This window comes from Lonchura striata, chromosome 9 (assembly GCF_046129695.1).
Source record: "Lonchura striata isolate bLonStr1 chromosome 9, bLonStr1.mat, whole genome shotgun sequence".
Lineage (NCBI taxonomy): Eukaryota > Metazoa > Chordata > Aves > Passeriformes > Estrildidae > Lonchura > Lonchura striata.
In genome coordinates, this window is record NC_134611.1 from 19,645,452 (window position 1) to 19,669,111 (window position 23,660).

Consider the following 23,660-nt stretch of genomic DNA (forward strand, 5'->3'; position numbering starts at 1 on the left):
AAAGGGGTTTGCAGTGGAAGCAACTGCAGATTGGGGACAATATATGTGAGTACCAGTAGAACTCATGCCACAGCAGCATCAAGCATAGGGTTGTGTAATTTGAAAGTTTTATTTGAAAGTGTCTATTGCACTTAACTTGAATTTGTTTTGCAGTGGAACTCATACAGGAAAGATAGGAATGGCTGGTTTTGAAGTAGAAAGACAAAAGAACAAAGAAGGGAAAAGGCACACACATAGAGGGTGTGCAAGAAGTATTTAAAGACACGTTCAACAACTGGTATTCAGATGTGAAGAAGAAATTCTGCAGTAAGCACAGGTAAGACAAGCTGTTCTATATAAAGAAGAAAAAAAAAACAAAGAAAAAAGGTGGTTGAGAGCTAACAGCACAGTCTCTTTTTCCAGAAGTTTGGAACTCAAGTATAGAAATTTCATACAGGGAGTAGTATAGAAATTTCATATAGGGAAAACCAGGAACATAAAGCTGCCAGTCTCCTCCAGGCCAGAATTGCCACAAAATGGCATTTTGAAACTACATTGATATAAGAAGCTTTCTCAAATACTGGGAAGCAGGAAAGAGATGGTCACAAAGCTAACTTCAACTGTATCCAGTATGCTGTTCCAATATAATGTACTGATCTCAGGGTCCAGAGGTGTCATTACAGAATAATGAAGTGTGGCCTCACTTCTCCTTACTTGAGAACACACATGCAAATTACTGCAGGCTGCATTAACAAGAACATGTGTACCTGAGACTACAGAAAAACGTAACACATGCCAAGCTAGCAGCCAAATGTGGTTCAAGAGTCACAGATGGTAGAGGAAGACTCTGTGTCACATTAAATTATGAAACCTTGTTGTTGTTAAAAGATGAGCAAAACTGGGAAAAGCAAGAAAACTGTTCAAGTTTTGCTGAGTTTTCAGATCTGAGTCTGCTAAATTAATATTTTAAGTAAAATAACACAATTTTATAATATGTTTCCAACTAGTCATTTTACAGCTTTCCACAGATGGTCTGAAGTATGTATGAAAATATAATACAAGTGGAAAATTACTTGCCTTTAGAGCATCCTTATGTGTTCTCTCATATGCACCTCCTGCATGTCCTGCAGCAAATGTTTAAATGTTACAATTTCATGACCACTGGTTGTTTTTAGGTGGTGAAGTGAAGCTGGAGAAGTGGAAGCAAAAGAAACAAAGCAAGAAAGAGTCATGCTTCTAGTAGGAAAACAGAGTGTACAAATGCAAAGGACTTGCAAGGAAAAGTAAAAGAATCAGAGAAGGTGATGTGAGCAGCACTCAGTTCATACAGGAAAGGATAGGGGTTGACTGAGATGCAAGGTGGAGAGACACCCGTCAGGAGTGGGGACCAGCAGAGCTGTAGATGTTAGCTGAAGCCCTCCAGGCAGATGAGGTGGTCCCCAGAAGGTCACCCAGGGGATATTTTGTCCTTCACAAGGGAGGAAGGAGTAGATAGGCTTGCTGGAGACTCCCAGGTGGACAGGGCAGGGAACAGACGAGGGCAAGGAATGATGAATAATGTGCCTGGGGATTAGAAGGAGGACAGTGGGTCCTGGTCCAATGGTCTTTGTGGAAAGAAAGAAGGCAGAAGAGAATAAAAGCAATTCCATGAGACAGAACGGAATACAGCTTCAAAGGGAACTTGTAATTAATGGCACCAGAAACAGTGACACAACCAGAGGGATGAGGATAGAGATGGAGGAGTGAAAGGCTGTTAAACTTAATGGTGCAAACACTGGAATAAAGGTATAGATCAAGGTTGTTAGGGTGAGGGTAGTGTTAGCTGTGGTGCTGGTTGGATTCTCCCATTCAGAGAACAAGGAAGAAGAAAGGTATGTAAGGGTGGGACTTAGGGACAAAGGGAAATTATAAGATGCTTACCTTGGAAGTCTTGATAAAGGAGCCTGAAGGACAGCGATGATTTGGAGCTGTGAAGAATTGAGTAAGGCTAAAGGAGGTGGCAGAAGATACAGTTTCTGGGGTATTTGGATAAGTAGAAGCAGAGTAATGCCATTGCCTGTATAAGAGCCAGGGAGAGTACAGGAGAGGAACAAGACCCGGCTCAGACCCAGGAGAAGCTGGCAGTACCCTTGCACAGGGGTAGAAGAAAGAGAAGACCTGTGTGAAACAGTAACCTGAGATGGTAGGCAGGGGGTCTAAAGTGAAGGAAACTGTAGGAGGACTGGGAGAGAGGATGGAGCAAGAAGTGTTAGGAAAGCACAGATGATGTGAGTAGTAGGAAGATAAAGAAGGAAAGGGTAGAGCAGTGCAGCAAAGCTTTGTGTGCATGAGGAATGCAAGAGAAAAGGGGATGGGAGTCAAACAGCAGAGGTAGTGTGAAGGGGGGAAGGATGGAGAGATGGAATTATTCCAAGGTGGGAGGGAAGAAGACAAATGAATAGGCAAATTATAACTAATGCAATAATTAACTGCTACAGCAGTAATCTGATTGTCACCCAAAAAAGAGGATGAGGCAGGGAGTTCGTGAGTGAGGGGGAGGCATGATCAGGCTGGCAGAGAAGCAGGAGTGGGCTGAGCCCAGTGGGGTGCAGAGGCAGCATGGCAGGGAGCAGCAGGAGCAGATGCTGGGGCTGTAGTTCCTATGGCAACATACCAAGGCAAATGCAACAAGTGTGCCAACGTGGCAGCGCTAGCAGGGGACAGCTCGGTGCCTTTCTGTGTCACACTCCTCAGGGTGGGAGTGGAGCCATTCCTGGGCACCAGGGCAGCATGGCTCTGCCCCTGCAGAAACCAGCACAAGTACTGGCACGTTTTGAGGTTGGCCCCCTCACTGCTGCTAAATGGGTGTCTTGTGCTCTCTTTCTCCAATCCTGGGAATCCCAAAGTGCAGCTGAGTGAGAGCTGCTGAGCATCTTGCCACTAGTGAGGCGCCTGTGTGCCACATGGCGAGGGGATAGCTCTGCAGAGAGCAATGGGAAGGTGGGAGAGTGAGCATCACCCCGCCTCATGGGCTGGGGGCTTACATCCCCCATGCCGTGGCTCAGCATGGCCTGGCACATACCTCCAGGCACCTGCAGTGTGTAGGTGCCCTCCAGCAAGGCTGTCATAGTGTGAGCCCAGTCTGCCTAGAGCACGCAGAAAAAGCACATGGCTTTCATAGGCTAGGGCCTTATTTTTCACTTATAAATTTTGGCAGAGTTTTCCCTTCCTTTCCTATAGTATCTCTTGTAATTAATCAGCAGTTTGGGACTGCAGTTACTCCACACCATTGTGCTCATGTCCTACTCTAAACAGCTGGAGACAGACCATAAAGGCAAATTTCCCTATTGCTCTGACACTCGGACAGAAAGAACAGCCCTGCGGGGCGAGCAGCAAGGATGCTACTCCATTTATTTATCCTGCCCCGCCGGAGATCCATCCTGCTCCGGCAGCAGCGCTCGGGCTTTCCGCGGGCTCGCAGCTGCGTCCAACAGCAGAGGGAGCTCCGGGAGAAGAAGAGGAGCAGGAGCAGCTCGGCAGGAGCAGCCCCAGGGAGGAGGGCAGGGGGGCACGGAGGTAACTGCAGGCTGCTCTGCTGCACCAGGTAGGGAGCTTCTAACAGCGTGAATGGACGAGGGGAAAAGGGGTCTGAGAGAGGGAATAGTTGAAAAGCAGCCGCCATGGAAACAAAATGCGAGGAGAACTTTAGGTATAAAAAACCAAGAACGAGACAAGCAAAATATGTGTCTGGGTGCCCTAAGATTTAAGACACAGGCTAACTTCAGGGTATCTTGGGCTAAATAGCTGTAAGGAGGAGGAGAGTATCTTAGTTACTTGGGGAGTGTTTTTTGTATATTTAAATGCTAAAACATCTGGCTGTATTTTTTTTTCCGAGGAGAATGCCCTGTGTTGAACACTGTTGTCATGTCAAATTAATTTCAGTGACATTTTGAGAAACTCTAGTGCCATGGGTTCACACTAGGATCAAAGGAAAGCAGTGAATATGCCTTTGTGACAGTGGAAATGCACCCATTGGTAGTTGATGGCCATTTCTGCCGCACTTGGGATGACAGCAATACCAGCCAGCCACATCACAGCCCCTACAAAGCCAGATCATAGCTATGACTCTCTAGCCACAGGGATCAGAGCAAGGAAATAAATATGTTGGTCTTTCCATCCCTTGTTCTCCGCAGTCCCGGGTGCAGCACAAGAGCGGGCATGATTCATTCTACGGTGTCTGGGCAACCCAAGGGAAAATCGCCTGCTAATTTCAGTTTCTGATGTCAGAACATATAATTAACCTGACAAAGCAAAACATTATTTTAGGTTAAGGCATGATCAGATCTTCCTTCTCCCTTTACCTATTTCTAAATGGTAATAAGTTGAAGGTGTCTGAGGCTGGGGAATATGTTTTGTGGTGGCTATACAGTGTTGGCAGTGAATTTGCTGCTCTTATGCTCTCTAATATATAAAAATATAACCAGTGCCTTCTCCAATTAATTTATATCTGAGTTAAATGCAGAGAAAACAAATTATTTGGATATTAGAGTAACCTTCTTCCCTGTCCTTCCCTGTGTGCAACACTCCTTTGTATCAGTCTTTGGAACAGGAGATTAAGTAGGCTTTAAAGTTAGTGTGCTGAATGCCATGGTGGCTGTGCACAGGAATCACAGGAGTCCTTGGAGTCTTTAAGGTGTGTTTATGTTAAAGTGGACAGAGTGATGCTAGACTGACAGTGGATATCTAATTGTAGAATTGTAGTGACTGGAATACTTTGGTTTACTGTTAATGTATTTAAAAAAGTGTTGGGAAGAGAATTTCAGAGGTGAATTTATATCATGTTGTTGCTATGTTTTCCCTTGGGTAGAATTGATAGAATGGAGCAATTGATTTTGTTTGATCTATGTGTACACACTAGCAGAATGTGCTGCATTTAAGGTAAGAAGATTAATATAGCCCATTTCAAGCAAAATCAACTTCTTTTAGTGCTGTGTTGGCAAGTCTGGGTTCTGTAGGCTTCCAGGCACAAAAAAAAGAAAGCAGCCTTTTTTCAGTTCTTGAGGTGGGAAAAGAGCTCTAAGTACCTCTGGGTCTCTGATTAAGGAGCTCCATTTTAAAATAAAAGTTCTGTATTCTCCTACAGAATGACTAGTGGTTTCTTTGTTCCACGGTAGAATAGGAAGGCAGAGAGAAAATGCAGCATATAAGATATAAATATTACTCCCTTATCCCTTTTTTCCCCCCCTGCTGTTTTTGCCTGGTATTCCTCAAATTTGGTAGTTTTTTGGTGGTTGCAGGTTTTTTGTTGTTTCTGGTTTTTTTGTTTGTTTGTTTGTTTGTGTTTGGGTTGGGTTTTTTTTGGGGGGCGGAGGGTGGTTGTATGTCTGGATTTTTTCCTGATCTAGTTGGGTGAGTCCTTAATCTTTAGCCATTTGAATGACTGGAGATCAGTCATTTGTAGGCTCAGAGCATTTTGGTCCCACATATGTTCTTTCTTTTTCTTCCTGCTGCTCAGAAAGCTTTGCCTAGCTGTGCACCTCATTATGCCCTTGTGGCTAGGCTGTTTTAAGGAAACTTATTCCAAAGGAAAAACAAAATCAGCAAGGTCTAACTACTGTACCTGTGTGATTGAGGAAGTAAAGGTTAAGTGCTAGCACAGGTACAGCTCAGCAGTCTGAAGATAACTGCCTTGCCATTTCTTTAAAGGCCACTATTGTCCTAGATCCAGGTAGGGCACTCAGGTTTTGTGTCACTCCGTTTGCACATGGAGCCACAGCCATTTCACTGAGAAAGCCAATTGAGATCTGAAGGGGGAAGAAGGGCTTTCAGGCATGATTTGAAGAAAGAAATAACAGACTGAAATGTGCTGGGGAAAGCTGGGAAACTGTTCCAGAGAGCAGGGCTGGACAAAGTGTGACACCTGAAAGCTTTTTTTGGTCTTACCCTGCTAATTCTGATTATGACAGCTTTTTATTTCCTGTTCAGCCTCCGTATTTAGCATTTAGTAATTGTGGAAATGGTGTTGAGCAGAAGAGGCAGAGATCAAAGAAGCAGTAAAGTGCAAAATAAAGAAAATAGGAAGAGCTACGTAGATTAAGTGGACTGGCACAGACTAACCCCTTCTGTCAGCAACTGGTTCTACAAATCTGAAGGTACTCAACATCTCAGCAGTGATTCCTGCCTGGGCACTGACTATACAGATCCATGTTACCAAACAGTACATTTGACTGACACAGGCTCTCTCTTGGGCTGGCCAAGCAATGCACAACCATATTCTTGCTTCTGCTAAAGTAAAGTCCTGCCCTGGCAAGCTGCCAGGGTGAAGGGCAGGTTTGCCTGCAGCTCAGTTTCTGGCCTTCCTGCCATGCCTCTCATCTCATATGATGCTGTGTGTTTTTAATAAAGGACTTTATAGTCCTTTATTGATAAGTACAGAATGAAATAGATTGGCTACCTGTTTGCATATCCACTGGATGAAATTTGAGAACTCACCAAAATTAGGTCTTCTGTGTAATCAGAAGCAGCCAACATGTTCTGCCATCATTTGAAAAACTTTGCTGAGGTGCAGTGTGATAACACACACTCCTTGCAATACACACTATCATGGCTTCTGCTCTTGTTTCAAAATACAAAGGTGCTTTGCTAAGAATGAGGCTTCAACCCTCAAATTTTTAGAAATGGAACTGCACATTGGGTGGCTGACATATTGTCACAAATGAAACAAAAGAACTGGTGAGAACATTGTGGAGTTCTGGATGTAAGTAGAAACTGCTGTTTGTGTAAAACAGTCATTCATTCCTTTTTTCAGCACAAAAACAAGGTAAGCAGTGATTTTTTTCCATCCAGGAAGTTCAGAAGCTGGGAGAATCCCAGCCAGAATAGGCTGGCTCTCAAGGTCTTTAAGAGTCACTGTGTTTTTAATACAGAAGCTGCTGTGCCAGGTGTTTGAAGACATGCATAATAGCAAAGTATCTTCAGAAAAAGTGGTAACACGGGTCTGGATAATTGTTTATAATGGAGTTATATAATGGCAAAGAAAGTTGGTTAGCAGGAATTTTTAAATATAATTGATGGAATTACAAATGAACCTAGTAGGGACAGGGTTTTGCAATGCTTTTTATATCAGAAAACCATGCTTTTTTTCATTTCTTCAATATGTTTGGGATTGTCAGTAAAAAATGTATCAAAAGGAGGATTGCCTGATAATTTTATTAGACTTTCTGAAAGCTTTGGTAGCTTGCCGTGCTGATTGGGCAGACTGAGCTGCAGCCCCATCATCCTGTCCATGTGTCCTGGGTGAACACCACGGGCTGAGCTGCTCAGCACTTAGAAACACTCTTTCTTGAAAACAGGTAGCCAGTAGCCAAGAGGAGTGATTCATATGCATCCTCCTCCTTATTTAAACTGGAGTCTTCCCCTTCATGCTTTGCCCATTCCATGAAGCCAGACTGCTGTTTCTGGAGAGGGGAAAGCCAATTCCCCGCCTGTGCCTCTTCTATGTAGCCATCCACACTTCTTCCTAACTGCTACCTCAGCTACTTCTTAATAATAGAATCATAGAATAGTTTGGGTTGGAAGGCATATTTAAATGTTATCTTGTCTAATCCACAGTATCAAAATTCCCCTTCATCTTAAATTTGCTTGGAAGAAAAATTTGTCAGCCCACTCAAAGACAGGACTGAAATACCTACAGGTAAGGAATTTTCTCACCATTTTCTGAGGAACCAATGGTGCACTCTATTTTTGACACTATCTCTTCCTTATGTTCACCTTCTGCTGGTGTTTCTTCTGCAGCTGGCTCCCTTGGACTGAACTTGGACCCCTGCTGGACAATGTCATGCAGGTATATATGAGATGTACAGTATGGCTGTTTGAGTGAAAGAAGGAAAGTACTGGAAATCATCTCAGAATAAATGGTCAGCTTTCAACCTGGCCAAAACTATAATTCTGTTGGAGGGCTAATATTTTCTAACATTTTTTAATTATATAAGAATGAGGATAAAAATAAGATTGAAAAATATGACATATTTGACTACTCAAGGTTATGGAATTTGAAAAATTGAAACTAAAATGCAGTTGTAAAACCAAACAGGATTGATTTATCCTGTAAGGCATATGGCTACACTGCTATTGCTTGTTAATGTAATCACTAACTCAGTTCTCTGAGCCACAAATCAAAACAACAATATTAGCTTATTTAATTGTACAGGGCTAATGTCAAAACTGTGCAAGTGGCAAAGATCCATTTTCCCCCCACAGCCTCTGTTTTCTTGCACCTTTTTTTTATCACATGGAGTAACTTGAAGTGGGCTGAGTTGTACTTTTGCCTACAGCCTATAGCAGGATAACAGAATAGCTGGGATTTTTATTTGCCCCACCTCAGCATGTTCTAGGTGGTCAGAGCCAGAAACAGCAATCTAGAAAGAGCTGCCCAGAAGTACTCAGACTTGAGCCTGGGGAAGACCAAACCTGAAACACTGGGAAAAGTCTCTACAAGCTAAGCTTGAAAGAGGATATGGGGAGGTTTAAATTAAAACCCATTTGGGTTACCTTTAAATACATACCAAAACAAGTGAAAGAAAAAACCAAACCAGCAATCCAGCATATGTTCTGTAGGAGGTAAATCCTTCACACTTGTGTTTGCCCTGTCGGAAAGGGAGTCTTAATTGGATCCGGATCTGCCCAGTTCCAGGTGTCTTCTCTCTCAGGTCCCCAGAGCCATTTGTTTGTTTTTCTGGTGTGCCTCAGCTTGGCAAAGTATTTTGATTGCTAAGCAAATGTGGATTCAGCCAGCTCTGACCAGCTCTGGCATTTAAAAAAATCCTTTTTTCTTCCGCTTGAATTTCTCTGCCAGCTGCCTTCGAGTCAGGATTTCCCAGCCAGCAGCTCTTGTTATTATCTGTTTTCACTTGCCTTGATGTTTACCAGATTGGACTGCTTTTATCTCTATTAACCCTCCCTCACTGTGGAGCCCCAGTATTACACACCCTATATGCCTTGGCCACTGGGTCAGAGCAGAAATAAGTAAATAGATAATAAAATCACCTTATTGAGAAAACAGTGAGGTCTAAAATATTGGCCAAAAATAACACAAGTGATGATGATCTCAGGGAAGAAAATAGCTAAAAGGCCAAATGAAGGTATTAAAAATCAAAGCTTAAAATAATTGACTTATTAGCTCATTAGACTAAATCTGAGCTCTGCTAAAATTCCCCACCAGATGAAAACTCTGGTATGAAAATAGTGCCGAACAGCTGAGAGCAGGACAAGCTGGCCTGATTTTTTCTGGTCTCAGAGTGAATTGTTGCTAAGTTCTTTAATTTGTAATCTTAGATACATCATACAGTCATTTAGACCAGAAGGTCTGATTAAAAATGCATCTAAAAATATAAAGGGGAAATTCTCAGTCTTTAAAGGGCCACAAAGCTGTTCTGAACAAGCACTTCCCATCTCTTCCAGTTCTTGAAAACATGGGGAGAAAATACAATATGGAAAAGATAAGCTCGTATTTTTTTTTTTAAATTCTGTTCTTCATCAAGACCAATATACTTTCAGAAGTAATAGAGCACATGCAGTTAAAAAGACCCGCAGGTCTGGTCACGTGACGGTGTTTAAGAACTATTTAAGGATCTCGGTGGCTTTTCAGTAAAAGGAGGAAAAAAATTTTCTAGTGGATTTCGGGATGAGGATCAGGGTCAGTTCGGCTTCTTCCTCAGTGTCCTGTGTTCAGCCTCTGGAACCGCCGTGGAGGAATCCATCCCTGCGATCCTAGCTTTGCCGCCCCCCGCCCAAGCTAAAGCTGCCTTCGACTTTTTGGTTCCCTTAAGGGCTGAAGATACACAAATAAGATAACTTTCCTCCTTCCCCATGATAATATTTTAATAATGAAGCCACGCAATTTGAACTTGTCGCTGCTTTATTTGGCTCACGCACTGCGCTCCATTTACCTGCGCACCGAGAACACCCCGCAGGCTTCGCCGCCCGCGCTTGGCTCCCGGCGCGGCCCCGCGGACTCGGCCCGCGGCACCTGAGCGCGGCGGCTGCGCGGGGGGCGAGCGGGCGGGGCCGGCCCGGCCCGGCCCTCACATGCGCGGCGCCGCGGGAGCCATTGGCCGCCGCCCCGCCGGCCCCGCCGCCGCCGGCAGCCGGTGCTGTCCGCACGCCGAGCCATGCGGGTGCGCGCTGCAGGACGCTGCTAGCAGCCGAGCCCGCCCCGCCTCTGCCCGCCCGCATGGCAGCGCCGCGGGACTGACCGCCGCCGAGAAGCTCTGCGCCCCCGCCGCACGCACGGCTCGGCTCGGCTCGGCTCGGCCGGGCGGCTCTCGGGGTCCGCAGCCCGCAGAGCCGTCCCTGAGGTGAGGCGTGCGCGGGGCCGGCGCGAGGCGGTCGAGCAGGCGGCGGAGGGGCCGCGGGGAGGGGGCGGCATCTTCACCGGCGCCCCCGCCGCTCCCTCCCCGCGCTTTGCCTCGCGCTTCTCTTTATCTTTCCTGCGTGCAGACCGGCCTGGGCCGGTTCGCGGTGCTGCTGCCAGCGCCGGTGCGCCGCGGCGGGACCCCGGGGGCGGCTGCGCTCGCCGCGCTGTTCTCCCGCGGGATGCGCATCCACGCGGGACGTGCCCGCATGAGCGGGGGGCCAGCGGCGAGAGCGGGGCTGGGAGGACGGCGTGGTGCTGGGGAATGCGGCTGGAACTGCCAGCCCCTTTCGAGGCCAGTGAGGTTGGATCTGGCCCCTCTGGGGGCCGCCAGCTGTGCGGCTTTTGTAAGGGGTCAGCTGTGCGTCGCAGATTAAAGCGGCCCAAGCCAGTCAATAAAGCACATCTTCAGGGCAGAACCGGCCCTTGTCAGATAATCATCTCTGTTTTTTCGAGGCGCGTCTCCTCCCGTCCCTTTGCTCCCCAATACGTGGCAATACCGACTCCTGCTCTTTTAGGATCCCTGAGCTTGGCACAGCAGCTCCTGTCTTGCAACCTGCATTTTCCCTCCGCTCCCCGTCACAAGTGCTGCCACTTCTCTTAAACAAATACGAATTCAGGCGCAGAAGGCTTGTGGCTTGCCCAGCATCCTTTAGGGGAGCTGATCTGCGGTCAGTGGGGGGATTCAGGCTCTGCGTTTTCAGCACGCCTGCAGCCCGTGGCACTTTCTCCTCTGGATGTTCCCAGTGTGTAAGAGCCATGAGATGGGGTACTCAGACTTGAAAATGGAGGACGGTAGTGGTGGTGGTGTTGTTTGGTGGATAAGTCTTAGCCGTACTTCCTGTAATGGTGGTGCTGAAAGTGATGTTTTACTTGACTTAGCTGCTGGTGCAGAGAGCACTTTAGGGTACCTACTACTCCTAAGCTTTGCCAGTTACGGCTTTAAAAAAAAAATCTCCAAACACAACAGGGAAGTATTTAATGTTTTTTCAGCATTATGTCTGTCACCATGATAGGAAAGGATAGTATTTTCTGCCTGTAAAACTGAAGGTGGAGTGTGACAATGCCCACTTGTTTGGGAGAGAGGGCTCTAGAATGGGAGAAATTTGCATGAACACGGGTGAAATTTTAAGCCCACTGCTCTGAGCGATGGAAAAAACCCTCTTGTGCCAGATGGGGTAGCTAAGTCTCTTTCTCTCTATTCTCTCTGTTGGTGTTTTTTTTTTTTTTTTTTTTTTTTTTTTTTTTTTTTTCTGTCTCACTTCTTGTTTTTCATGGTGGTGTTTTGATTTTTTTCCCTTACCTCTTCCTGGAGACAAAGGAAACCATCTTTCTTCAAACTTAGGGTAAGGTTCATGTTGTGTTATCTGCTCTTGATTGCCATCTTAAATTAATTCACCAAGCTTTACTTGGGGCCAGGATCCTAGTCATTCTTTGTGCTGTACAAATGTCCTAGAAACCTTTTATTGTTAGTTGAAACTGATTTATGAGGTCCTGACCTAGGAATATACTTCTGTGGCTATATTTTTTTTATACAATTTTCTCCTGTGTCTTTAGGCAGGCATTTCCTTTATAGTAAACTCATTTGGTGCTTTGCCTATATCTTGCTTAGTGTCAAAAACACTTGTCTTGTTTGCTGTGTCTGTTTTCTTGCACATAATAGCAGGGAATATTAAATAGATGCTGTTATTTGTAATTGTGATGACTTCAACACAAAATATTAAAACTTTACAACAGCTGTGTGAGCTTATCCAGGGAAGGGAGCAGTGTTAAGCTGTCATTTGTTTTGTAGAGAGTAGGTATGCACAAAATAAACAGTCTTGGCATTGTTGAGGGGATGGTAATCTGTCCGGTGTGTTGAGATTTGGAAAAGGCATTCTAACCAGCAGTGCCAGCAATGAAGAAAGACTGTGCTGCAGTCAGAGGAAGGTAATCATTAATAGGAGCCAACCTCTATAGTAACAATGCAGAGAGAGTGAAAGCACCTGGGTGCTTCCCCTGGAAAGATTAACTAGTGAACTTGTACTAACACATAGCTGTACACCTGAAATGTGGCTCTTGTATTCCAGTTCTTTCTTAGCCTTTTGTGCCTGTTGCCTCCTTCTTTTGTGTAGCAATACATAAGTGGTGGTACAGAGATACCACAGCTCTGCCTCCTGTTTATGGACAGTTTTCTTGAGTGCGTGCCTGGGTAGGGATGAAAAAAGCTAATGCTGTTTGTGCTATGCTTGCAGGAAGTCCTACCAGTGACAGAAGGATAAGAGAATAAAGGCTAGTGGAGAAAAGGGTATGTCCGTCTCTGTGGTCAAAAGCACTTGCAACTATGTGTGTTGTGGCTTGGCACAATTTTATAAGAAGGGACTGTCCTGAAGTTTCTTGGGTTGAAGTTTGTTTTTTTTAAATTCTCTAGGTCTTCCCATTTCTTCTGTGTATTGAGGTCCCATTCAAAGTCTGTTAAAGCCAGTGGCAGTAAGTGGATTTTGAATCAGGCCCTGTACACAGGCTGTGTGTTCTGTGATGGCACGGCGGCTGCGTCAGCTCCTGCCGGTGTGGCGTTCTCCAGGGCTGGCTTGGGCTGCTGTGCAGGCAGAGTGCTGACTCAGCACCTCAGCCCAGGGTCTCCCTTTGCTTTCTCCTGCGCCTCTGAGAGCCAGGGGGGTGCTACAGGTATATGGACACTGTGATCCCTGACTTGGTGTCCTGTGGCTTAAAGCACTTCATCTGTGTGGGGCTGCTGAAGGCTGTTTCGCTGGGAAGTAGCTTGAGTCACAAATGGGGGGACATGAGGGAACTCAGTAAACAAGTTTCTCAACTGGATGCAAAAAAAAAAAAAAACAAACCAAAAAAACAACCTTGGGGTTCCAGGGTAAGTATTTTACGAAATAATGAACTCTGAAGATTTTAATTTCCTTTCAGAAAAGCAGTCTTTATCTTCCAATTCATGAAGTTGCTGAAGATCCCTAAATATTATAAAACACAATTAGCAATTTTTGTTATACTTAGATGTTACATATAATACCACACTAGCATTAACTGGAAAGAACAAAACCTGTTATTTCAGATTCTGCTATTTAAATTCTTCAATTTCTTGCTAGCATTGAAATAGGGCTGCACAGTTCTCCTTTTGTGTTTTTTTTTTTTTTCTTTCTGTTTTATTTATTTATTGTCTCTTGGTGGTGGGGAGGTTATATCCTAACCAACATAAAAAGAAAAAGGTATTGCTGTGTTAAGAAAAATGGAAATATTTTTCCCCAGAAACTTCACATTTAGATAAAGACTTAGCTTTACATAATTGACATTTTAAATATCCTTTTTTTTAATAAGCAGTGAAAAGTCTGTGGACTTCACCATGCAAAGACTTATGTCCATGATTAATTTTCCATGTATGTATAGTTTCCTGAGTTCACATGCATGCACGAGGCTCTCTGGGGTCACAGTAGTCCTGCTTGGAAGTGTTTGTTCTTGGCTATGATGATGAGCTGCTGCAACTCCACACAGGGCTGAAATATGAAGAAAAGTGTTTGTGAAATGCAGTTTTCTAGCAGTTACTAGCGTTATGTTTTGTGAAAGCAACTGTAATTACTGTTTCAAGGCTATCCTGTGCTTCTAACCTTGAGAACACTTTGAGCTATGTTTTTTAAGTTTGACTTGCTTGCGTTGGAGATGGGTTTGGCTCAAGATCTTTTGGTTGGAGCAAATTGAGTACAATTTTCTTTTAACCATATAACAAAGAATAGGTACCAATTGCATGCCAAACAATTTCTCCCCTCAGAGATTACAAATAAATTTAGAAAAGAACAAAGCCAGGATTTCTAGTGTTTAACTTCTTGAGAATCGTCTTGGTTTTGGCACGTTAAAAAGAAAAGTGCGTCACAAGTCAAGTTGGCACCTAATACTGTCAGTAATACTAATTTCCACATCATTAATTTTAACTGACACTGCTTCAGTCTTTCTCTTACCACAAATTTATTTCATTAAAAAAATTGGAACTCTTTTCATTTATTTCTGTATTCTCTTCAGCTCTAGCAAGAACAGGTTCTTGTCCCCCTTCAGGAAATGGATAGGAAGAGAAGTTAAAAGACATTCATGTAGCAGCTACCAGAATGGCAGATATCCTTGGAAGGAGAAAATTTATTTTCTTGAGATCAAGCCAGCAAAATGCCACTTTTGCCCAACATTTGGAGGCAAGCAGTAGTATGGGGAGTGAGTATGGCTGTACCAAGGACTTGTTTGTTAGAACTGTTTTAAAAGAAATACCTTAGTTTTTCTTCTTTACCCTCTTCAAGTATAAATCAGGATACAAAACCATATTGTTCATGTAGCCTCAAAACTAATTTTCCTTCTTTCCAGTTGGGCTCTTTCTTCAGAAGTGATTTGTTCTGAGACCAAAGTAATTGCAACATTCAAGACTTGAGAAGCAATCGTGGTGTAAAATACAATCAGCCTTAGGGAGGAGGAATGATAGTTGTTGCTCAGCTATTTTTTTCTCTTTGGAGGCCCTTTTTTGTTAAAAGTAACTCTAAGAAGTAGAAAGAAATATCAAGGCTGAAAGTGTGTGACATCCAGCAGTGAGTGAGGATAGCATTTGTGTTTATCATGGTCTTGCTTTTTGTACTGTATGATCAGTAAAAGAATAAATAGTCTGATGCTTGTGATCTGCCTTGCTCCTTGTTAGTGTTTAAAAAAACCTCAAAAACCCCTTGTATATGGTCTTCTTGTCAAAAGTTAGGCATCTCAGGTGTTCTATCTTGTGATGGCCTACTCTGAAGATCAGAAAATTGCAGTGGAGGATTTCTCAGACCTAAGGGTTGGCTGCTACAGATAATTAAATGCTGTTGTTACCTTTTCCTATCAGGTATCTCTTCAAACTGTTTGCTGTGCTTATAAATTTGGAAAAAAAAATGCACAGTTCTCAGACTGGAGTTGCAAAAGCTCTCTATTCATTTGCCCAGGATTTTTTTGAGTCATACCTCCTGATGATTTCCCCTGCATAGCTAGACCATGGATAAGGCAGACTAAAGTGTCTGTTACTGTTTTACATGTCTTACCTGTGACACTCATATAGAGCTGGTAAATATGATGAGACCATCTGCTGGAGACAGTCATGCTCAAGATGAGCTCCCTCCCTGCATTCATTATGTAAAGATACATAGAGAAAGGAAAAACCCCATACATAAAAGTTCTTTATGGTCCTGATGAAGCAGTGAGACAGGCTCCTGCCTGTCCTCATGCAACCTACTGGCTACAAAGTCACAGCCAAGATACAGGTTTGTCTTTTTTCCTCTCTTGAACTTCATTCTTTTCGAGTCAGCATTGAGATAATTTCTTTATAAAAGTATTCCTTGTTGCCCTTGGGTCTTAAAGAAGCCAGGCTGCCACGCCTATAATGTTTTCAAGTCTGGCCAACTGCGCAGATACCAACATGCCTGTTAAACCAGAGATTTTTTTGTATGGAAAAAATTTTGAAGCACTTTACTCTTGCTGCTGTGATTTTCCAACCTGAGATTATAGCTTTAAGTAGAGAACAAGTGCATGGGATGTGTATATGAATATGATGTCTGAATATTTACCTGTTATTCATCCATTGCAGGATAGGAAGGAAAAGAAGCTTACATGCTATTAACTGGTGTGAGAACTTGTATAAAAAATGTGGATGCCTGCAATTACCCCAATGCAGACTTGCTGAATCTGTGTGTGCTAGGGATGGATATATTTTGATGTGGGCACATAAAAAGTTGATTTTTTTTCATGTTATGTCAGTAAAATACATGGTTTGTTGTCTATCTCAAGTAGACTGATTAAATAACCAAGATTATACAACACTGATTTGTTAATCATTGAAAATAACCTTTTGGTTCAAGAGCTTCCTCTGTGAGAATTAATATTTTATACAGAAGTGTTATGTAATAGACATTTTGTTGCCTTTGCAGTCCTGCACACAGGAACATGGTGTTAAGCTGATGTAGTTTGGATTGTTCTGTATTAATTTGTCCACTAAACCAATGCAAATATCAATGAACAAGGGGTAAAAAAAGGCCCATGTTGCATATTTGTAAATGGTGGTTTGTGTACAGATCATGGAAGGGGGGGATAGGAACTGCTTTGGTCTGATGGTCTCTGCATTAAAACTTGAGGGAGCAGTGTTAGAGGTAGTGCTCTGGTTTGCCTTGTTTCCAGGCACCGCTGAAGTTACACACACTTTCCACATGCATTAGCAATTGCCTTCATCAAGGATGCACGGAGCAGCCAGACTTGACGGTTAATCTGACTGGTGTTTCAAAATACAAACTGAGAACTCCACATACAGGGTTCCTCTCAATGACTGCCATTCAGAAGCTTTTATGTACTTACCTTCTCACTAGTTAAATTAAGAAACAAAGCCTAACCTATCTCGTTTAGCGGAGGAACTGACAAAAGGGAAATGAAACCTTTCATGCACTTGAGTTTTTTTTAAGTAATATTTGATGGTTTATAACCCATGCTAAATTTTTTCACAGTTTTGCCTTGTTGGCCTTGATAGCAGAGAGAAAGGAAAAACTGGTTTGATGGTTTTGCTCCTCTCCTTTTCTATCCTTCTGACAACAAATGTATTGGCTCTGGAAACAGGAAGTGGAGGAATGCAGATACATAAAGGCTTGTTGGTGCTGCAGAAATTGTGACTTTAACAAGTGTAGGTGTCCTAATAAAAAGTGGGTAGGAAAGTGTCTAATAGAAGAAAGGTATTCTTAGAGAAAGAAGTGGACTGAGAGAAACAAAATTGTGCTAATAATAATTCAGAAAAGTGAAAGATGCACAGGTTTAGACAAGAATATTTTTCCAGTGTTTAAAACTTCTATTTATGCTATGTTTATTTTCAGTGAAAGTTAATTTAATATGTAATTAGGTTGAAAGGTAAATTTAAGAGTGTCTTTTTTAGCATCGATGAGTTTAACCCAAACAGATTTTCAAGAAAGAAACCACTGAGGCCTGAGTTACAGGAGAAAAAAGATAGTAAAACCTGGAAATAAAAATATGAGAAACATGCAAAAATACAAAAGAAAGTAATATTGAGGAAAGAAAAGGAGATAACAAAACTGTGGAGAGAAGTGTGAGTAAATATATCATAAAATTATAAATCATGAGGTTATATATGCTCACTGCATGAAATGTAATGGGTGCCTGAAGCTTACGGGTGGAAATAGTCCAAGCCTTGTTTGGAGAAATGAGGCACGTGCAAACCATTAGTATTTTAAGTTTTGTAGTCTGTCCAAGTGCACAGTGGCCCAGGGCAGCCTGGAAACAACCTGTGTGCAACTGGGCAGCGTGAGGAGCAGAGTGCCCCTTCTCTGCTGTTTCTTCTGTGTGTGAAGAGAGGATGGTGGCCCTCCACACTCTCATAGCTGCTGATTTCTGTCACCTCATTCATGTTAAAACTTCTTCAGTGTGTGATTATTTACCTGCTTGCTGTTTGACTTTGTAAAATCTTAGATCTGGTTTGCTGTCTGCAGAAGAGGGTAAAAGAGAGTGACCAGCAGCAGCCCCCTCTGGTACTGCCTGTGGTCAAACAGTGAGCTCGCTCTAGCAGTGAGGAGGTTTCCCTGCTTGACCAGCAAGGTTTGATTTGTTGATGCCTTTGCTCTATTCCTGCTGTCTGCAGCAGAAGAGAGGAAGTGGGGAGGAGCTTGCACACAGCCTCTGGCTCATGGATGGGGGAAGAGGAGGTGGCCACCAAGAGAAGGGAGGCATTACAGGGAGCTCCCAAATTGAACTGGCTGTTGGGTGTCATGTGAAAAGCAAGGCCTAGAATGGACAATGAACTCCACAGGGAGTGGCAGTGGGATCCTGTAGGCTCCCATGTAGCAGGAGCAGTGCCTGAGGTGCTTTCCAAGGGGAGTGTGGTTTCAAGACCAGCTGGAGCAAATTTGAACTTGCACTGCTGTTGAAAGGGGAAGTCCTGCCTTCCAGCCCACCCTCTGCTTTGGGCAAGATGCCTTTCCCAGGCACATACCATGGAGAGAGCAGGAATGTTAAGTAGCAGGGTGGCCACAAATGAGCTTCAGCTAATTGCAAAACTTACTTAGAGATAGCAACAGAATCTGCTATTTATCTGGTTAGGTTACAAGCTACTTTTGACAGTATTTTTACAGGACATAACCGTGCTGGGGGTTTTTCTTCTCTCTTGATGAAATTACACTTCTTCTGTGTGCTGGTTTGTTGTTTTTCTTATGCAGCAGCAAGGGAGGAAGATGGCATTTTAACTGAAGAGATTGTCAAATGTCTGCTGTTGTCTGAGTACTTTGATATATATGTAGAACTGAGACTTACTCAGCTGTGCTGAAATTAAACCTCTAATGACTGGAACTGCTTACTTAATTAGCTGGGGTGTGGGGTTTTTTTTGTTTGTTTGTTGTTTTTTTTTTTTTTTTCCCAAAATATCTACTTCTTCCCCAAAATACCGTGACTTCCCTCCTTTTCATTTCTTTACAGAATTCATAATGATTTGTTCTAAGAGGATTGTTTGGGTTTTTTTTCAGTCTGTTAGCAATGATAATACTTCTGATGCTTTTAACAAGGAAATAGTTTTCCTTAATGGAAAAGATGTTTGATCAAGTGACTGTACAAATGGAGGCAGCCACTGTATATAGGACGTGGCATTTGGAGGTTGCATGTGTTATGCCTGAAGTGCCAAGTGCTTGGCTGTGATTCAGATGAAATTGGTGCTGGCTGATGCCAACACCCCAATGTAAATGTGATGTCTTTCCCTATGCTGTAGGGCCCTGAAAGAAAAGTATTGAAGAGAATGAGTGCCCGAGGGGACGAAGTTAAAGAGAAGTGGTGCATGTGCTCCTTATTTAATCTCCTTTGTAGCCACTGTACTGCATACTGACTATACCAGTGGGTGTGTATTCTTGTATCAAAGCAGATGTTTCTGTTTCTGAAGATGTTGCTTTGTTTTAATAAATTGAGGTTGTCAGTTCAAAAGTGGAAGAGGGAGGTGAAGGAAGTAGCATAAAGTGAGAATTTGTCAAATGGGATTTGGAACAAAATCCATGAGAATATTTGTGGTAAGAACTGCAGAGAAGAATCCTTCACTGGTCTTGGCATTGTCCAAACATCTACTTCTGCACTGCTATGATTTATATAAGAATTTCTTTTTTTAGATTGTTTTTTGGTTTGATTTGTGTTTTCTTTTGTTTGTTTTAAACCAAAATTTTGTGTTTTGTCATTTCTTATCCTTCATATATCCTCCAGGTGTGATCCAATCCATGTGCTCAGCCTATTCTTGGAAGGGGAGGGTGGTGGTGATGGACCTCAGCAGTCTTTCAGATTGTGATTCAGCTCGTGAAGACAAGCTCTCCTGTTCTTCCCATGCCTTACCAAGTGTTGTGGTGGTGCTGCTCAGCCTCTCCTGGCTCCTTTCCTTAAATGCTGATACACTCTCAAAACACAGCCCTCCTACTTTGAAGGTGGGAGCTGCCTTTGCCTGCTGGTTTTGGAAATGGGTTTGTTGCCTTTGGGAGCACTGCTGAGGAGGGATTGGAGGGCATGGTGAACTCTGTTCGGGCCCTTCTTGCATGGCTCCCTGACCTCGTGCAAAACAAGGGTTACAGAAGCAGCCAAGGTGAATGGCCTCGTGGCTGTGAGTATTTTCTGTTAGATCTCAAGTATGATCCAAAGGTCTGTTCTGAAGCTTGCTTGCTCTAGGTCCTTGGAAAGTATCTAGTCACAGTTTTTTTCCTCCATGTATTTAAAAACCTAGAGTTTCTGAAAACTCCATAAAAAGATTTGCTTCTGCATAAAAAGATTTGATTCTCCTGAGACTACTTGATTACCCGAAGCCCTTTCAAGAAGAAAAGTCTATGAGGCATATTTTATTTGAGGATTTGACAATGTTTTCCCTAATTTTTCCTTATCCTGGTCTATACTGTGAAGAAGAAACCTGGAACAGCAGGTTCCTGCTGACCTTTAAAATTATCTCAGTGGAAGGCCTGACACAGGGCTTGTTCCTGTGTGCTTCTGAGTGCCAGTGGGTGGCACCGCTGAAAAAGCTTCAGAAAAACAAATTAGAGGGAGATTGGGGGGGGTGGGGTGGCTTGTTTGCATTTTTTCTGCAGTGGTTTGGGAGCAGCTCTAGTGGATGAGTGCACTGCTCTCGGTGCTGGGTGCAGACCCTTATGGCAGAACAGCTCTGCTGCAGGCACTGCTGGGGTGGTGGGACTGGGATGGGGCTGAAGCAGGGGGTGCAGCTGGTTGTCCCTGCCCGTGGAGCATCCTCTGCTCTGGAGGGCTGTCCCTGTGCTGTGTACCTGCGGCTTGCTACCCTTGCAGAAGCACCTGCTGCACTGGTGTTGGCACCCTGGCACAGTGTGCTGTGGTTGGCAGTGCTAGGAATGCCTTGGGCACACAGCAGTGCTGCTTGGTGGGCAGCAAGGCAGTGGCAGCCAGCCGGCTGCACAACGAGAGTCCTGTAGAATCCTGCCTGTTGCTAAGGGACTCCTTTTGCATATGGAACAACACTGGTTTACATAGCAGCTTTCCCTGTGTTTGTTGATTGGAGGCAATTACTGTAAAATACTTGATTTATAACAAGGCATACTTAATAAGCAGCAAACTAAAATAAATATTCATGAATTACCTGCTGGAGTCTGGCTGTTATTTTTGCTGAGTTGTTGCTTTTCATCTGTATGCTCTGGAAGCCCTGGAGCCTCTGCATTGCTGGAGGTGAAGGCAGCAATGCTGGGTCTTAGCTGGTGGAAGCTTTGGGCTGAAGAATGAGGGGTACAATTCCACTTTTTCTCTGTTTTTTGTTCATTCCAGAGGATAGAGGTATTTTCCTCAGATTTTTCCAAGCAGTTCATTTGACTCAAAATGGTCTGCTTGCCTGGTATAGAGCTGTAATGCAGTAGTTGAAGTGTCATCAAAGTGTTTGTGTGGAACACGTGCCCTGTACAGCTTCCACATCATTGGGATGTGGTCTGGTTTTTGTGGTGCTGTAGGGAGGTGATGATGTACAAATAGCAGTGCTTTTGGTTAAGTTAGGATGAACCAGTATGTTTAATAAAATGTGTGGGAAATGACAAATTGCTCATTTGGGATCTATGCTCTTTGAGAACAGGACAACTCATTTAGAGTAGTTCCAAAGTTATTAAAACAAGGATCTGCTCAGTCTTCCCTAGAGATGAAGCACAGTCAGCAAAAGGATGAGTAACCTTTGTCTTCTGTATTGCTGAGTGGCATTCCTCTGACCCCCGCTACCATGACCACTTTATTTGGCCAGTTTGATTCACAGGAGTTTGTTTTTATTTAGGAGGAGTCTGTGGCACTTGTAAAAATGAGAAAGTGATCATCAGAGTCTGGCTTGGTATTCCTGCTGCTGGAGCCTTCAGGAGCCAGCACTCAGCCCTGCTGAAGCCGGAGGAGGAGGGCGGAGAAGCACAGCCTGATCAGGTACTGAGCCAGTAATGGGAAGAGTTGTCTGATGCAGAATTTAGTTGTGGATGATCATTAGTTATAAAAAGTTACATTCTTTAGAAGGTCTTGTTAACATGTGTGATGCAATGGAGGCCCAGTAAAGACAGTCACATCTGTGGGCCTGGCATGGGTGCATGTTATGAGTTCTGTAACAGAGCTCAGATGAACATAAACAAATGCAACACATTTTCTGAGGTATTCGATTTGCACGTCTAATGTGCAGTACAACTCAGTACGTGTTTGCAAATACCGTTTTCAGGCTTCATGTTGTAAAGAATGGGTTAGGAATACTCTTAACAAATGTTTGAATGTTGAAAAGCAGCTTGATGTCTTGAGAGAAGGTTTTTCCTCAGCTTTATTATTTGTTCTAGTAGGGAGACTTCAGTGCTAGCTTTTGATGAGCATTATGTTATGTGGGAACTGTAAAGCACAGAGAGGTAGCAGACTGATGGGTTTTAAGACAAAACCAACTGTCAGTTTCCTTGTTATATTTTTATTTGCTGAGATATCTGTAACCATTCCTGGAAACTAATATTTATTCTTGTATTCACATCTTTCAGATTGTCATACTTGAGAAGATTTAGCTAGGTTCAGCTTGTATGAAGACAGAAGTACAAGATTTTAATTTATTGTAATCGATTTGGGCTTTTTGTCTTATGTAACTGTACCTTCCAGTTTATGTGGAACTCCTGCTCTGAGGACCATCTTTTGAAAAGACTTTGCATATTTTTACATGCCATTAGAGATCCTTTAAGAACAGGGCTAGTACTTATTTTGGCTTGTACAATGCTTGGAGTGGCAGTGGCATGCAATTCACTTTTAGAGGGAGCATTCTATGAAGAGGCACAGTGTATTTGCACTTCAAGTGATGCTTTCTCTCCAGAAACACCAGCCTCTGTGGCTTAGACTGTCTGAATTTATTAGTCACATTTTTGTTATTTTATTATTTATTATTTATTGACCAGGTGGAAGCAGTGAGTGTTTGTTTAAAATCTGTTAAGAAAATTATTCCTAATGTTCTAGAGGTAATTTCCAGCTCTGATTATATCTTTCCTAGTGAGGTTAAAAGAGACTCTTTTTCTAGCATCCATTGTGAATACTTCATTTTTTTTTTTTTGTCTTGGGAAATAAGGATCAGCATTTATTTGATTCAACAACCAGCTTCCTGCTTCCCAAGGAAGAGATAGTGGCTTTTTTGCTTGCAAACATCCCTCCTGTGGAGTCTTTGTTGGGGAGTTAGGGGAAAGCTAGCAGTTCCTAGTGAAATAGCTGTGTAGCAGGATGAGGAGGGATTATTGAAGCATTACTAGGAAATTCATGGCTGTGTGGAAGACCTTATGTACTCCACAGACAAGCTGACCTAAATTCTGCAGCCAGGCCTTACTGGTTTCTGTGCTGATGTGATGTGGCAGGCTGGATAACCTGCAGCAGATCTGAGGATTAAAAAAAAAATGCAGAGGGAGTACAGAGAAGGATTTGTGTTTGAGTGGGAACACAGACAGGCAGGTCTTTAAAAGTGTACTGAATCTGTCTTAATTTTTTTTTGTTGTTTTCTAACCCACACTACTCTTAGTATTGAGTAATTTCCATGTAGCCAGGATGGGTCTGTATTACAAGGATACTCATTAGGAAAAGTGGAGATGTTGTTTACTCTTGGATGGGGAATATGTGGATGGTTTTGCTCATAAGAAGCTTGGACTTCTGAGATAGGTTTTAGCAAAGAAATTGTGCTAAGTATCTTACCAGTAGTGAAACAGTTAACACAACTGACACTTGAACTCTTCAGGAAAATAGGATTAGTATCCCCTTGACATAAATGGAATGGCTTATGCTTGAGTTT

At 43.2% G+C, this 23,660-nt stretch overlaps 1 protein-coding gene and 2 long non-coding RNA genes across 10 annotated transcripts in view; 2 read left to right on the forward strand and 1 right to left on the reverse strand.

Annotated features, from left to right (window-relative positions):
- Nucleotides 1-85: 85 nt before the first annotated feature.
- On the reverse strand, nucleotides 86-2,516 carry LOC110470372 (uncharacterized). Its single transcript, XR_002465404.3, has 2 exons — nucleotides 1,900-2,516; nucleotides 86-1,103 (listed from the first exon to the last, which is right to left on the reverse strand). It is a non-coding gene; the product is annotated as an uncharacterized LOC110470372 (long non-coding RNA).
- A 982-nt stretch (nucleotides 2,517-3,498) lies between these two features.
- LOC116183882 (uncharacterized) lies at nucleotides 3,499-9,854 on the forward strand. Of its 3 annotated transcripts, none has more exons than XR_004148582.2 (4): nucleotides 3,499-3,562; nucleotides 7,570-7,651; nucleotides 7,753-7,801; nucleotides 9,630-9,854. It is a non-coding gene; the product is annotated as an uncharacterized LOC116183882 (long non-coding RNA). The 3 variants fall into 3 exon arrangements; XR_004148580.2 differs by lacking the exon at nucleotides 3,499-3,562 and adding an exon at nucleotides 5,994-6,110; XR_004148581.2 differs by lacking the exon at nucleotides 3,499-3,562 and adding an exon at nucleotides 5,994-6,110 and having other exon boundaries at nucleotides 9,675-9,854.
- Nucleotides 9,855-10,176: 322 nt separating this feature from the next.
- Nucleotides 10,177-23,660, forward strand: part of LRRC8D (leucine rich repeat containing 8 VRAC subunit D) — a 51,678-nt gene continuing 38,194 nt past the window's right edge. The window contains exons 1-3 of one of the 6 annotated variants that reach the window (XM_077785437.1): nucleotides 11,627-11,715; nucleotides 19,601-19,815; nucleotides 21,657-21,796. The gene's annotated coding sequence lies outside the window, so the exon portion shown is untranslated. Of the gene's footprint in view, nucleotides 10,314-11,626; nucleotides 11,716-19,600; nucleotides 19,816-20,758; nucleotides 21,797-23,660 lie in introns of those variants that run through there. The other 5 variants (XM_021526520.3, XM_021526469.2, XM_021526489.2 and 2 more) reach the window with 5 other exon arrangements.